General features: G+C 38.6%; 1 long non-coding RNA gene and 1 pseudogene across 1 annotated transcript in view; both read right to left on the bottom strand.

Moving 5' to 3' along the window:
• Positions 1-14,808, bottom strand: part of LOC144455958 (uncharacterized) — a 47,300-nt gene that overhangs the window by 17,153 nt on the left and 15,339 nt on the right. The window lies entirely within an intron of this gene.
• On the bottom strand, positions 9,281-9,910 carry LOC110220913 (large ribosomal subunit protein eL20 pseudogene; annotated as a pseudogene).

The following is a 14,808-nucleotide window of genomic DNA, read 5'->3' on the forward strand; positions in this document are numbered from 1 at the left end:
GATTCTGGTGCTTTGCCCATACTTGGATCTGGGTTGTGGTCATGGGTGGCAGTCCTGGGGTGAGGAGGAGCACTGGCATAGCAGAGCTCGTGGCAGCAGTAGAGAAGGGAACTCTCCTCACAGTCCCAGGGCAGAAAAGAATGCTTGTGGTCACTCACAGACCAGAGCACAGGCCAGGAGAGGAGTAAACACCTCTCTTTGGAAGAACTGAAAGCTTACAGGTCCCTAGAAGTATCTCTGAAAACAGCTGCTCAAAATCCCTGAAGCTTGGGACAGTATACCCTCTACACTGGAAGCAGAGCTCTACCTTAACAAAGAATTAAAAAGTCAAGTAATTGACTGTGAAAATGAGCAAACAGTGGAAAAACTGAGACTACAGAATCTTACTTTGGTGACAAGGAAGATCAAAACATACAAGCAGAAAAAGACAACAAAGTCAAAGCTCCTATATCCAAAGCCTCCAAGAAAAATGTGAATTAGTCTCAGACCATGGAAGAGCTCAAAAAGGATTTTGAGAAGCAAGTAAGAGGAGTAGAGGAAAAATTGGGAAGAGAAATGAGAGTGATGCAAAAAAAATAACGAAAAATGAGTCAATAGCTTGCTAAAGAAGACCCAAAAAATACTGAAGAAAATAACACCTTAAAAATAGACTAGACCAAATGGCAAAAGAGGTCCAAAAAGCCAATGAGGAGAAGAAGGCCTTAAAAAGCAGAATCCGGAAAAGGAGGTCCAAAAGCTCAGTGAAGAAAATTATTCCTTAAAAATTTGAATGGAGCAAATGGAAGCTAATGACTCTATGAGAAATCAAGACATTATAAAACAAAATCAAAACAAAAATATTAAAGACAATATGAAATACCTCATTGGAAAATAGGTCCAAGAGAGATCATTTAAAAATTATTGGACTACCTGAAAGCCATGATCAAAAAGAGTGTAGACATCATCTTTCAAGAAATTATCAAGGAAAACTGCCCTGATACTCTAGAACCAGAGGGTAAAATAGAAATTGAAAGACTCTATCAATCACCTCCTCAAAGAGATCCCAGAAGGAAAACTCCCAAGAATATTGTAGCCAAATTCCAGAGTTCCCAGCTCAAGGAGAAAATACTGCAAGCAGCCGGAAAGAAACAATTTAAGTATTGTGGTAACACAAGATTTAACAGCTTCTACATTAAGGAATTGAAGGGCTTGGAATGTGATATTCCAGGGGTCAAAGGAACTAGGATTAAAACCAAGAATCACCTCTCACCAAAAATGAGTATAATCAATAAGGGAGAAAACTTTACATTTAATGATGTAGAGGAATTTAATGCATTCTTGAGAAGCTAGAGCTAAATTAAAAAAAATTGACTTTCAAATACAAAACTCAAGAGAAGCATGAAAAGGTAAGCAAGAAAGAGAAATCATAAGGGACTTATTAAAGGGACTTATTATTGAACTGTTTACATTCCTACATGGAAAGATCATATTTATAACTCATGAGACCTTTCTTATTATCAGGGTAGTTAGAGGGAAAAATAAACAGATAGAGGGCACAGGATGAGTGGAATATGAAGGGATGACATCTAAAAAAGAAAATTAAGGGGTGAGCAAGGAATTTACTAGGAGAAGAAGAAAGGGAGAGTTAGAATGGGGTAAATTATCTCACATAAAAGAGGCAAGAAAAAGCTTTTACAATGGAGAAGAAGGGGGAGGTGAGAAGGAATAAGTGAACCTTACTCTCATTGGATTTGGTTTAAGGAAGAAATAACACACACTCAGTTGAGTATGGAAATCTATCTTACCCTACAGAAAAATAGGAGAGAAGGGGATATGGGGTAATAGAAAGGAGGGCAGATTGGGGGAGGGGATAATCAGAAGAAAACACTTTTGAGGAGGGAAAGGGTTAAAAGAGAGACTAAAATAAATGGGAGGTGGGATAAGATGGAAGGAAATATAGTTAGTCTTTCCCAACATGACTACTATAGAAGTGCTTTGTATGACTACACATGTATAACCTATATTGAACTGTTTCCTTCTAAATGAATGTTGTGGGGAAAGAGGAGGGGAGAGAATCTGAAACTCAAAATTTTTAAAATATATGTTAAAAATTGTTTTTACATGCAACTGGGAAATAAGATACATAGGCAATGAGGTAGGGGAAGGGATAATCAGATAATCAGAATGCATGTTGTCATAGGATAGGAAATGGGGAGAGATGGGGAGAAAATTTGAAACTCAAAATCTTGTGGAAGTGAATGTTGAATACTAAAAAATAAATAAATCAGGAAAAAGAATTTAAAAAAACATTAAGTGCTTAATAAATACTTAATCATTCTTTTGTTTGGTCATTCATTCATTAATTTATTCTTAGATTTTTAGAACAAAGAATGTTAGAGGTAAAGGGGACTTTAAAGATAATCTAGTTCAATTATACTTATTATGTGGATAAAGAAATTGAAGCTCAGAAAGTCCAACTGATTCAATCAAGGTCTAGTGAATGATAGAGCTGGATTACAGCCTAGCCTTCCCAACTTCTAGCCAATGCTTTTTTTCTACTATCAATACATTCCCCACTACTTTGCATTCCATTCTCATGTTCTAAGCCCAAATTCCTTCCCTACCCACCTGCCTTCCCTCCACAAACCACTAAGTGATATCTCTCCACTTAATCAACTTACTCTTTATTCCATTATTCAAACGAAAGAGACCGACCTGTCACCCAAAGAGGTTTCTGGCCCCTGATAAATGGTCCATTTTAACAGTACAAGCAAACAAAATTTTGTTGCTTTTGGGGATTATCTATTTTTATTATCTACTGATTTGATTAGTAGTGGGATTATCTACTATTAGTTAGTGGGATTATCTGCTAATTTTATCTATTTGCTAGTGAATAATTGCTTTTTTGACTGCTGTACAGGGAAACTTCAACTTAAGCACAATCTGTCACACTCCATTTGTTGAAAGTTCCCCTCATATTGGGGGGTCTTCCTCCCCCTTTCCTCAAAAAGTTCAAAGGCACTTCTTCCCTTTCCCTAGTTAATCTTTCAAGAAAGTATGGGAAATAGGTGACAAGGAAAGAAAGAAACAAGCATTTATAAAGCTTAATAATATGTACTAGGCACTGTGCATTAACTAAAAAATATCAGAGGCCAAATTTGAATTCAGTTCTTCCTAACTTCAAGCCCAGTACTGTCTTCATTGAACCACCTAGATGCCCGTGGGCATTGAATATGACAAAACACAGTCTGTCTTGATCCAAAAGAATCATACCCAGAGAGGAAGTGATTCATTTCCTGAGGAAAATTCTTTTTCCAAGAGAGAACAGTTAGTCAAACAGAGAAAATGCTTCTTTTCTAGAGAGGAAACTAAGGGAACTAAAGTATTTTCTCTGTTTTAATAACTGTTCTTTCTTGGAGAAAGAATTTATCTCTATGATTTAGCTTTCCCTCTAGACTCTGGGTTATTAACCTTTTTGTGTGTGTCATGGATCCCTTTGACAGTCTGATAGATGCTATGGATCCCTTCAAGAATAATATTTTAAATGCAAAAAAAAAAAATACTCAGGATTATAAGGAAAACCAATTATATTAAAATGCAGTCATCAATATTTTTTAATTTCATGGACCTTAGTTTAGGAACCCTGACCACAGAGAAAATGACTCTTGATGTAAACAGGAAACAAAAGTCATAAAGAAGTCATAAAGAAATCTGTTCCTTAAGATGGTGATGGAAAAAATAGAGTGTGCTATTAATGAAGCCCCATTCCTAGGAGCTTCTGAAGAGTAGAGGAGCCAGGGCAACTAGGTGGTGCAGTGGATAGAGTACTGGCCCTGAAGTCAGGAGAACCTGAGTTCAAATCCAACCTCAGAGCAAACACTTGACACTAGCTGGTGACCTTAGGCAAGTCACTTAACCCCAATTGCCTTAAAAAAAAAAGTAGAGGAGCCAGTACCCATTGTTACCTAGCATATTCCAGCATCAGGAACCTGCTTTGGCATTTTTACAGAAACCAATGACTTTCTATAGGCATTAAGGTCAGGAAAGAAAAAATTATAGAATTAGTCCCTCACAGATTATCACAGGTCACTGTGTAGCTTACTGTTCTGAATCTATATGGATTTTATAATCATTTCATCCTGGCATAGTTCTGACTATGTTCTACTTATTTTTAGAATAGATAAAAGTTGCTCTTACCTAAGCATCAGCAGGGATGACATAATTCTAGATAGCATTATAAGATCCTTCATAGTGCTGAAGTGACAAGGAGACCACAGAGAAAATCTTCCTTTGTCTGCCTCTTAACATGGGTTCCACAGACCATCAAAGGGGTCCACAACACAGCAAGGGTTAAGAACCATTGTTCTGGGATCTTCTAGAGGTTTGATTTTGGTAGAGGCCTAGTCTTTATAGTTTGTCTCTTGCTCCAGAGAAAGGGAAGGGCTAGACTTTAGAATTGTGATCCTAAGTGCAAATTCATTTGGAATGGGAACACTTCTAGAAGACTGTCCACCAAGAGTCTTTCATTCAAGCTAGCAAAGGGGGAAGCTCATCTCTTGGAGTCCAGCCCTATCTCTCTGTGAAACAGCGGATGATCATGCCAACAACAGGAAATAAACAGAAGTGGGGGAGTAGGCAGCAGGGACCCTGCATTGAGTGAAGGTTATCCTCAGATTTCCCAGTGGTGTCCCATCTATACAACCAGTGAAATAATAAGCAGTATGGGGATAGCAAGTCAGAGGTCTGCTGCTAAAAAGAAGCACACCACTTAGATGTTGCTTCCCTGGGGAAAAGAAAAAAACACTAGTTCCCCCAACCTCGAATATCTCTAATTCTATATTCTAAAATCAGCTCAGAAAATCTATATTTTAGGTTCATTATTATTATTATTATATATTATCATTATTGTTATTATTATTAACTGTTCAGTAGTATTAGTAGAACAACTAACATAAAATATTTTGTAGATTTAGCTCACTTGCTCTATGGAACAGCTTTGTGAAATAAGTATTATTATTATCCCATTTTATAGATGAAAATTCTGAGGGAGGTTAAGGACTTGTTCAGGGTCACACAACCAATAAATGTCTGCAGCAGGATTTTAACTCAGGACTGCTCTATCTACTGTGCCACTTAGATTCTTTGAGTCTTATGGGGGAAAAACAAATTATAGATTTAGGAACACTTTCAAAGATCTCTGTGCCAAAATGAATAGAGGACAAATTTAGGACAAATGAATTGAGGAGACCTGGGGTTAAAGAGGGCTCGGGACAGCTGTACCTTCATATAAAGACCCTGCATTTCAGACCTATATTTCATAATTGTCTTCTACTCACCAGAAAACCAGCAGAGCTGCCTGAGCTCATCTTATTTCCCTAAGTCTATTTTTAAAATTTCTAGGTAGGAGTTAGCAACATTTTAGCTATAAATAGAGGCCACAGATTTTATGATCAGAGAAAATGAGTCCATCATATTTTTTAAAAGCACACACATACTATTTATAGTGAGAATTTTTCATAGCTGAAACATAGTCTGAAAATTCTTGATTATTTTCCTCTTGACCTTATATGAAAGTTTAGGAGTCAAGGGGAAAGAATGTCATTTCAAATCACTTGTATTCTAAAAGTCCACCCTGCAGGAGAAGGAATCATTCAAAATGTATGAAATTGAGAATTCTTTGAGAAAAAAAAGAAATCACACTGATGGAAATTGAAGAATGTAAGATCTCCTATGATCTTAACAGTGTGTTTCAATGACAAAAGCATTTTATGTAATTTATCCTAATGTCCTCACTGCACATCAGAAGATAGCTCAGAAAAAAAAAAGGGCTTATATCAATGAACAGATGTCAAATCTGGCACCATGATGTTCTCCGAGAGCAGAGCCCTGAGAAATAAGTGCTTTACTCACCTGCCTGGATTTCAGGGCTCCACATAATATAGCCACTCCCCCTACCTCATAACCTTCTCATTCTCTCCCTCTTCTCTCAATTCAGTACACTAAGTTCAGTTATTAAAGATCATTCAAACACAGAGAACAAGTGGCTCAGGTGAAATTGGAAGACACACTCCTTATCTGGTCTGGACAAACTGGAAAAATAACTTTAATGTCTTTATAACTCTCAGCTTATCGGAGGGCTATTAAGAGAACTGAGAACATTTCTAGGCAAAGCCTATGAAGGGAAAATAGGAAACATCTTTGAGTTGGAAAGGAGTGGAGAGGGGAAAAACTTGGACAGGGAAAAAATCACAGAGATTGCATGGCCCTACCTGGGCACTGTAGAGAGGGAGGGACTAAGGTCCAAAAGGGATGTGGACAAGTTGGCTGCAGGACAAGCAGAGCCCAGGCCCAATAGCAAGACCCGGGCTGAAGTTTTAGTTCTTTACCTCTGGATGCCGGGCTCCTTCAATCCCACCATTGGCTGCCTTCTTCAAGAATTAATATTTTTGGATCTTGTTGGTTAATATGGCAATGTGAAGGGGTCTAAGCAGATTCAACTCCCCTTAGGAATACCTATTAACAACAATTAAAGCTAAAAATGAAATTTTAAAACTGAAGAAAAACACAAAAGCTTCTTCATCTCATAAAGGATAGTGCAAATAGACAGGACCTGAAGCAAAGGCTTCTCTGGGATAGAGAAGCCTCTGGGAGGAGATGGAACAAGGAAACTGTGCCAATACCAATACATCTTGGGCCTGAGGCTGTCCCCAGAGATCAGCTTGAAGCCAACACCAACTCTGGTGAGGCCAAGGGACAGAGTCTTCACTGTTAGAGAAAATGATTTGTGCTTTGGTTCTTGCTATATCCTTTTGTAAAAGCTAAATGATGTAAATTGGTTAAATTATGGTGTCAATGATAATCACTAACAGTGATGATGATGATGATGAGGGGTTATCGACTGGTAATTGATATTGGGCTGGATTTCATAAGTATCATAGAAGAGCCCCACTTCCTGCCTGGGTACCACTAGAACCCTAAGGGGAAGAAGTAGCTAGCCAGACTTCTGGGGAATCAAGTTGCCATTGGAAGTGGGAATTGGGATGAGGATTTCTAAAGTTTTGAAGACTACATATGTGTGTATATTTACATTTATTTACTAAGTGTAACACATATAGATATAGATATATATATATGTTATACAGTATATATGTAGATGTAGACGTATGTATATATACGCATTCATATATATGTATATATGTGTGTATATATGTTTAATAGGTACTATATTTAAGCAATGAACAATGAGCTGAACCTAGAGTTAAGTAGGATGAGGAGAGTACGAGCAATATCATTTACGATGGCATTCGGCAGTTAGATGCCTCAGTGGATAGGGTCAAAGAGACTCAAGTCTAAATCCTACCTCAGACACTTACTAGCTATATGATTCTATATAGACCATTTATCTTCTGTTAGCCTCAGTTTTTTCCACCTATAAAATGGGTGTAACAATAGCACCTACCTCCCAGGCTTGTTGTGAGGATCACATGAGATATGTGTAAAACCCTTGGCAAACCTTTAAGTGCTATTTAAATGCTAGCTATCATTAGGAAATAATGCAGATTTACATTGATCCATAATTGTTCCCTGTTGCAAAAGTCCATTGTTTCAATAGCAAATTCTCCTGGTGATTCTTTATAGTTGAAAATCATGATATATCACTGATTCAGAAGAATCAAACTGTAGGCAACACAAAAGGAATTAAAACGACTTATCAGTGAGCTTGTAAAACTATGGCATCTTACCAAATGATGAATTATAGACAAAAGCATCACAAACTATGTCATTCATGATTTATATGGCCAGAAAAGAGGGTATTCAGTCATCTAAGAAGGAGTGATTGTTGGCGCGTGAACAGAATTTGTGTTGTGTAGTACAATTAATGAATTATTAAAAGAACTAGAGGGAGATCTCTGATAATTTGGTGGATTCTCTAGAAAAGCTTTATAGAAGGACATGGATAAGAATCTCAAAGAGTAATAAAGCATTATTGGAGGTACTTCTATTGATCAGAAATCCACTAAAACATTCTACACAAGTCCATACACAGTCATGCAGTACATAGTAGGACCATGCATAGTAAATGGCACTTATTAGTATGTTATACATAATAAGCATTCCATAGTAAATGAAGTGAGTGAAGTCTAGCTCAAAGTCTTAAAACAGAATTTCTCTAGGTCAAGAATCAAGAAAGAATATGGGATTTTGAGAAGGAAGCCTAGTTACTAGTTCCAGATCTTAAGAAAACCACCTACCTTTCTGGGCCTCAGTTTTCTCATTTATAAATGAGAAAGGGTTAGATTAAGTGATCTTGAAGATCCCTCCTAACATAAAACAGTAATAACAAGTATTTGCTAAATGCCTACTTGGTACAGAACACTACACTAAGGGCTAGGGATAAATAGAAAGAGAGCATCATGGTCTTCAAAGACTGTACCATCTAGTAGGAGGATAATATATGTACACAAATAACTATACAAGATATAATTATGCAAGATAAAACAATTATACAAGATACAATAATTTTATAAGATAAAATTTTAAAATGATTGTGCGAACAGGACAAGTAAAAAAAAAAGAATGTTTTGGGATACTCACTAGAAAAGGGATCACTTCTTTCTGGAGAGATCATGAAAAGTTTCATACAAGAAGATATACCTAAACTGGACCTTGAAGAAAAAATGAAGGCTGTCAATAAGGTGAGATAGGGATAGGTAGGGGGGTGGGGTACAGAAATTCATTCTAGCATATGGGGTAGAATGTGTAGTTGTAGAAAGGTGAATGAAGGCAAGGAAAGATTGGAGAACAGTTTGAACAAAAGGGAGGATGCAAAGGTTGGCTGGAACTATACTATGAAGGGTCCTGATAACTAGGCGAAGGAGTTTATGTTATAATGTAACATCTGTTATGTGTTATGGAGATCGGAGACTCAAGTAGATGGCTACCCCAGAGTTCACCAGTTGGTGATTTTTTAACTTGGTTTTCCCCCTTCCCCCCCCCCACCCCCAGAGAAGCTGGAAGAAAAGAGTTCATTGCCCATCCTGTTCCCAACACTCCAGAAAGAAGTGGGAAGGCAAAACTGAGTGGCTAATGGACAGTCATCCCTTTCATGCACTGTTCTGTGGACCTGCAAATTCCAGTTGTGGGAAATAGGATTAAGGAGCTGAGGTGACCCTTTTCTTTGAGAAGTAATGGAGTGTATTGTGATATTGCAGAGTAGTCAGAAACAGTATGGCTTTTCCCCTCTCCTGCCTGTTCAAGAGGGGATAACTCAAAGCTTGTATTTCTTTTTTTTTTGGGGGGGGGGTTTCCAATTGAGAAATTTATTTAAACAGATCAAGTAAAGCAGGTGCCTCCTTGTCTCTGCACTTAGAAGAATCTGTTGGGCCTCTTGGTAGTAAAGCGTGGTTTGGGCTGGCAATGCAGGACTCTGTGGGGCTGAGGGAACTTGATTTTGGAGTCATGAAACTGCTTGACTGCAGGCTGGCAGCACTGGCTGGTAGGAATTTCTTCCACTTTCATGATCTGGGTGGAGTGGGCCCGGGCACAGTGATGGGCTCCCATGTCTCGGTAGCACTGAGTGATGGCACCAGCAGTTGTCAGGTCCCTGTACTCCCTGTACATGTTGTGGGTTCCACTCCTGGAATCATAGCGCAGCCAGATGCCAAAGTTTTTCACCCTAAGAGGGGACTTTTCAAAGACCTGTCCACAGTATACAATTTCTCCAGAAGACTTCTTCATCTTCTTCAGCTGGGAAATGAAGTACCAGAATCGGGACTTTGCTACAACATGATTAGGAGCAAAGATCCGCATCCGATAAAGAGGTGGCACTGGACTCTTAGGAGTAGGCAGGCAGCGTCCAACTACCTTATATTCTCTCAGTGTGCCCGAGGCCTTCATGGTGCTGCCGCCTCACTCCCCGCCAACCCGCAAAAGCAAAGCTTGTATTTCTATTAAGCTGATGGATGATACCTTCTCTTTTATGGAGAGGGTAGAGAAATGAGGAAGAAACTGATCCCATTCCCCACTTAAGGTAGATCAGGAAATATCTCCTTACAAGCTTTGTTTTCCAATTGCTTACCATTGTTTTCCTTAATTATGAGCCTTTTTTTGTCTTTGAATAAAACAAAATCCAGTGATCCCTAAATCCATATCTGGTACGATTAATTATGGCAATGGGTAGAAATTTATAGGGAGGTTTTGCTCCTTGTATAGGGACCAGGATCACAATCCTGCTTCAGAGACTGAGGTGTGAGGAAGGAGGTAGAACCTACACTGATCCTATTTGGAAGTCTCAAAGGCAATGGAGACAATTATATCATACCCCCAAGGCCTAGATAATCACAGGAGAGTATATAAATCAGGAGATATTTAATATTATATGTGTGTATACATATGTACATACATATATGTAATATATAAATTAATGTATATAGTAGAGAAAATCCGTAGAGGGAAAAAAAGCAAACCCAGGAAGGGAATGCTATTCCTTTTCATTCTTCTTAGCTAAATCATCATCCATGCCCCACCTCTTTTGCATAGGTGTACCTGGTGTCCTCTTCTCTCTCTAACGTAATATTGAAATAGCATTAATGACTCAATTTTGCCTTTATCCACAATTTTGTGAAGTTAAGTCTCGAAGTCACCTGAGTTTGGAAAAGTTACAAGCTTTGTCCACCATCCCAAGAGTCACACAACTTAAAGAATTTATTGTTTTTTCCCCTACAAGTTCATCTCTCTTCCTAAAGTTCCAGTTGCTGTCAAAGGCACCACCATCCTTTGATTTACTGATATCAGCAAACTCTGAATCACCCTTGACTCAGTATCCTCCCTCATCCCATGTATACAATTAGTTGCCAAGTTTTGCCAATTCTACCTTCATAACTTCTCTCCAATCCCATGACCACCACTCACATTTTGGCAATCATCACTTCTGGCCTGGATTATTGCAATAGTTTCCTAATTGGTCTTCTTACCAAGCCTCTTCCTGTTCTAATCCATCTTCCATAAAGCTAACAAACTGATCTTCTTCAAGTTTATCACTCTCTCCTGCTGAAAAAGCTTAAATATGCTCTGGGATAACATGAAAAATACAAACTTCTCTGCTTGGCATTTAAATGATCTAGGTATAACCTTTCCTTCTAGGTCAATCTCATATTACTCTCTCTTACCCACTCTCTATTCTAGTAAAACAGGAAAACTTGCTGCTTCCCGTACAGAAAATTCCATCTCCTTCCTCCAGGCATTTGCATTGGAAAGAAGGAAATAAGCATTTGTATAGACCCTACTATGTGCCAGGCACTATGCTACATACTTTACTAATCTTCACAACAACCCTAGGAAGTAGGTTATTGTTATCTCCATTTTATAGGAGAGAAAACTAAAGCAAACAGAGGTTAAGTGATTTCTCCAGGGTTATGCAGCTACTTTGTCCAAGGTTAAATATGAACTCAGGTCTTCCTGATTCCAGGTCCTGCACTGTATGAACTGCAGCACCTAATCACCTCATAGGCTATCTTCCAGGTTTAGAATACTCTTCCTATTTACCTCTGCCTCTAGGAAACCTTAGCTCATTTCTAGGTTCAGCTCAAGTGAGACCTCCTATGCAAGGCTTTTCTTGATCTTCCAGTTGTTAGTGATTCCCCTCCTAAAATTATTTTTTCTTTTCTTTGTACATATCTTATACGTATCTATCTTTGTATTATTATTTTCTTTCTTTGTTCTTTTTTTTAAAAGAGGCAATCAGGGTTAAGTGATTTGCCCACAGTCATACAGTAAGTGGGGTTAAGTAGCTGTATGTATTATTTTCATAAAGAAGAATGGAAGCTATTTGAGGACCTGGTCAGTTCAATGATTTTATGTTTGCTCTGTAATTATTTTCATACATTACTGACATATATGGACCCTTTCTCCAGCCCCCACCCCTTTACACCTCTAGCTTTGGAGAAAATAATCAAGTTCACATACCCTTCCTAGAAAGGTCACAACAATTAATTTCCCTGTGGCTCAACTCCACACCATCCCTATAACTTCTCAGTCCAAAACACTCCTCCTTGGATACCAATACCTTATGTCTATTGTTTCCTCTTATTAGAACATAAGTTCCTTGAGGGCAAAGATTGCCTTTTTTTTTTTATGTTTCCCCAGGGCTTAGCATGGTACCTGGTACTTAGTAAGCACAAAGCACTTAATGCATTTTCATTCTTTCTTAATTCTTTCATTAGTTTTTGTCTATGTATCACCAGTACCTAGCATAGTGCTTTGCATATGATCGGCACATAATAACTGCTTGTCAAATTTAGAGATAGTATGGAAGAAGAGTCAACAGCTCTTGGCTTCTGATTGAGTATTGGAGGGGGAACAAGATTAGGAACATGTCAAAGATGACACTGAGATTTTAAGCCTGGATGAAGCCTTCAGTGGAAACAGGGAAGTCTGGAATAAAGACAAGTTTAGCGATGATACTGATTTGTTCAGCTGTGGATATGAAATGCTGAGAAGTAGAGATGGAGCTATCCAGTAGGGAAGTTGGAGATGGGAAGCTCTCACTGACATTCTAATGATTCTATGATTCTAAGGTTGGCTTCAGCTCTCACAAATTATGGTTCTACAATTCTAAGAATCCTTTCAGTCTGACATTCAATGTTCTATGGCCCTTTGACCTCTGGGTAAAGAGTCTTCCTACATCCTGGATTCCTTACTGTGGCCTCCATAGTTCTGCCTTTTTGTGTGCCATTTCTCATTCTGGAAATACAGCCACATTTGCTGAGCTTAGGTAGTGCTAAAAAACTGATGAGTGGTTCAGGCTGCACCTTCCAGCATATTTTAATATGTGCTGTCTCCGTTAGTAAATGCTCACTCCCTAGGGAACTAGCAGAGACCATTAAGTCTTTCATTAAAGAGTCTACAAGATGAAAGGGGCTAAAACCTTGAGGATGACAGTGGATCCCGTGAATTAGTAGTGAGAATTGAAAGGAAGTATGAGAGGAGTCATTTAGGAGGCAACCAAATGGAGAGGGACCTATGGACCCATGGTTATCTGGGAGAGAATAAGAAAGCTTGAGAAAATGAGTACTCTTGTTTCACCAGAAAGCAAAGAACAGCACCAATGCGTCTCTGGAGTAGACATGACAGAAAAGGTGAAACCCATAATCAAAGCATGATAGGCTATTAGGTAATGATGGAGGAGAGAAAAAGAAAGAACATAGATTTTTTTTACCTACTGGCTATTTTTCTGCAAAGCAGGCTATCAGAACTAGAATGCTAGCCCTGGCCTTCTTCCCACTTTCAGCTCTAGAGCCTGAAAATATGGAGAAACCAAATGAGAGTGTCAGTATGGTGTAATGAAAAGAGTCCCGCATCCAGGTACCTGGGCTCAAATATTGACTCCATCCCTCAATACCTGTGTAACCTTGGGTAAGTAACTTAACCTCTCTGGGTTCCATTTTCTTAAATATGTACAAGATGGGGTTGTAGTAGATGAGCTCATCCTTTCCAGCTTTAAATTTATGATCTTATGAGCCAGAAAAGACTGAAGACAAGATCTAGTTCAATATTCTCATTTTATAGATAAGGAATAATTAAAAGAGATTACAGAGAAGTCACATGACTTTCCTATTTCCTTCTTTGGAGGCACCATTGAAATGGAATTCATTCATTCAATAAATATTTGTTAAGTGCCTACTGTGTGCCAGCTACCACACTAAGCTTTGTATTTAGAAGACTTGGTTCAGTGTCAGTTCTGACACTTACATGTTGTGTGATCTTGGGCAAGTCAGCTAACTTCTGCGACTGTTTCCTTATCTGTGAAAAGAGGATAATAATAAGAATAACTAGCATGTTATGGTGCTTTTGAAGAAGGAAGGCAATTCAGTTGACACAAAAATTTGCTGGGTCCTTGTATTTTGCAAAGTACTTTACATGTTATCTCATTTGATCCTCACAACAACCCTGTGAGGGAGGTACATTATTGTGCCAATTTGACAGAAGTGGAAACTGAGGCTGAGAGAACTTGAGTGACTTGCCTAGGATCACACAGTTCTTAAATGTCTGGAAGGATTCAAACTCAGGTCTTCTTGACTCCAAGTCCAACACCATCTATCTACTGTGCTACCTAGCTGCATGCATGTGATAATACTTGCACTACCTACCTCCCAGGGTTGTTAAAAGGAAAATGCTTTTTAAACTGCTAGTTTATAACCTCTCTTTGCCTGTTCATTCCATGGAATTCCCTATTTTTCCATAGCTCTTCCACATAGGATCTGCTTAATGTGCTGGAGGCTTTCCTAGTCTTTTAATATTTTGTAAGTACTGGTGGAACACTTGGGCTATCTCCTTGCTGTGTCTCACTCTCACCAAAAGAAGCCTACCTCTTTCTTCTAACCACACTTTCTTAAATAATTTTTCTCACATGATATCTTGGGTGCAGGACATCAATGGAAATATGCTGAAGTCTCTTTGCTATTATGGCCACCCACAATTTTCATTCCTTGCGGATTCTGGTATTCCAGTATTATTGATCAGACAACATTTACATGTCGGGGGGTGTTTATGAACCCTCTTATAATAATCAGAGACTTTTCTTGAGAAAAGCAAAAAGGAGTTTTATTGCTTTCTCATGAGAAAGGACATACCCTGTGTTGCTTAAGATGGCGCCAGCAAGGGACTGTGTGGGTATAGAGCTCAGAGCAAGTTTATATAGACCCTAATGTGGAACCCTGGCCACCCACTGGCTCTTTTTCCCATTGGCTGGCCTTTGGAGCTCACAGTCTAAGTGTGGAAACTTCTCCCCAGCACCAAGGACAAAAAGGGTGTGAACCAAGGAATGGTTTG

The sequence above is a fragment of the Phascolarctos cinereus genome, unplaced genomic scaffold (assembly GCF_003287225.1).
Source record: "Phascolarctos cinereus isolate Bilbo 61053 unplaced genomic scaffold, phaCin_HiC Scaffold_2;HRSCAF=192, whole genome shotgun sequence".
NCBI lineage: Eukaryota > Metazoa > Chordata > Mammalia > Diprotodontia > Phascolarctidae > Phascolarctos > Phascolarctos cinereus.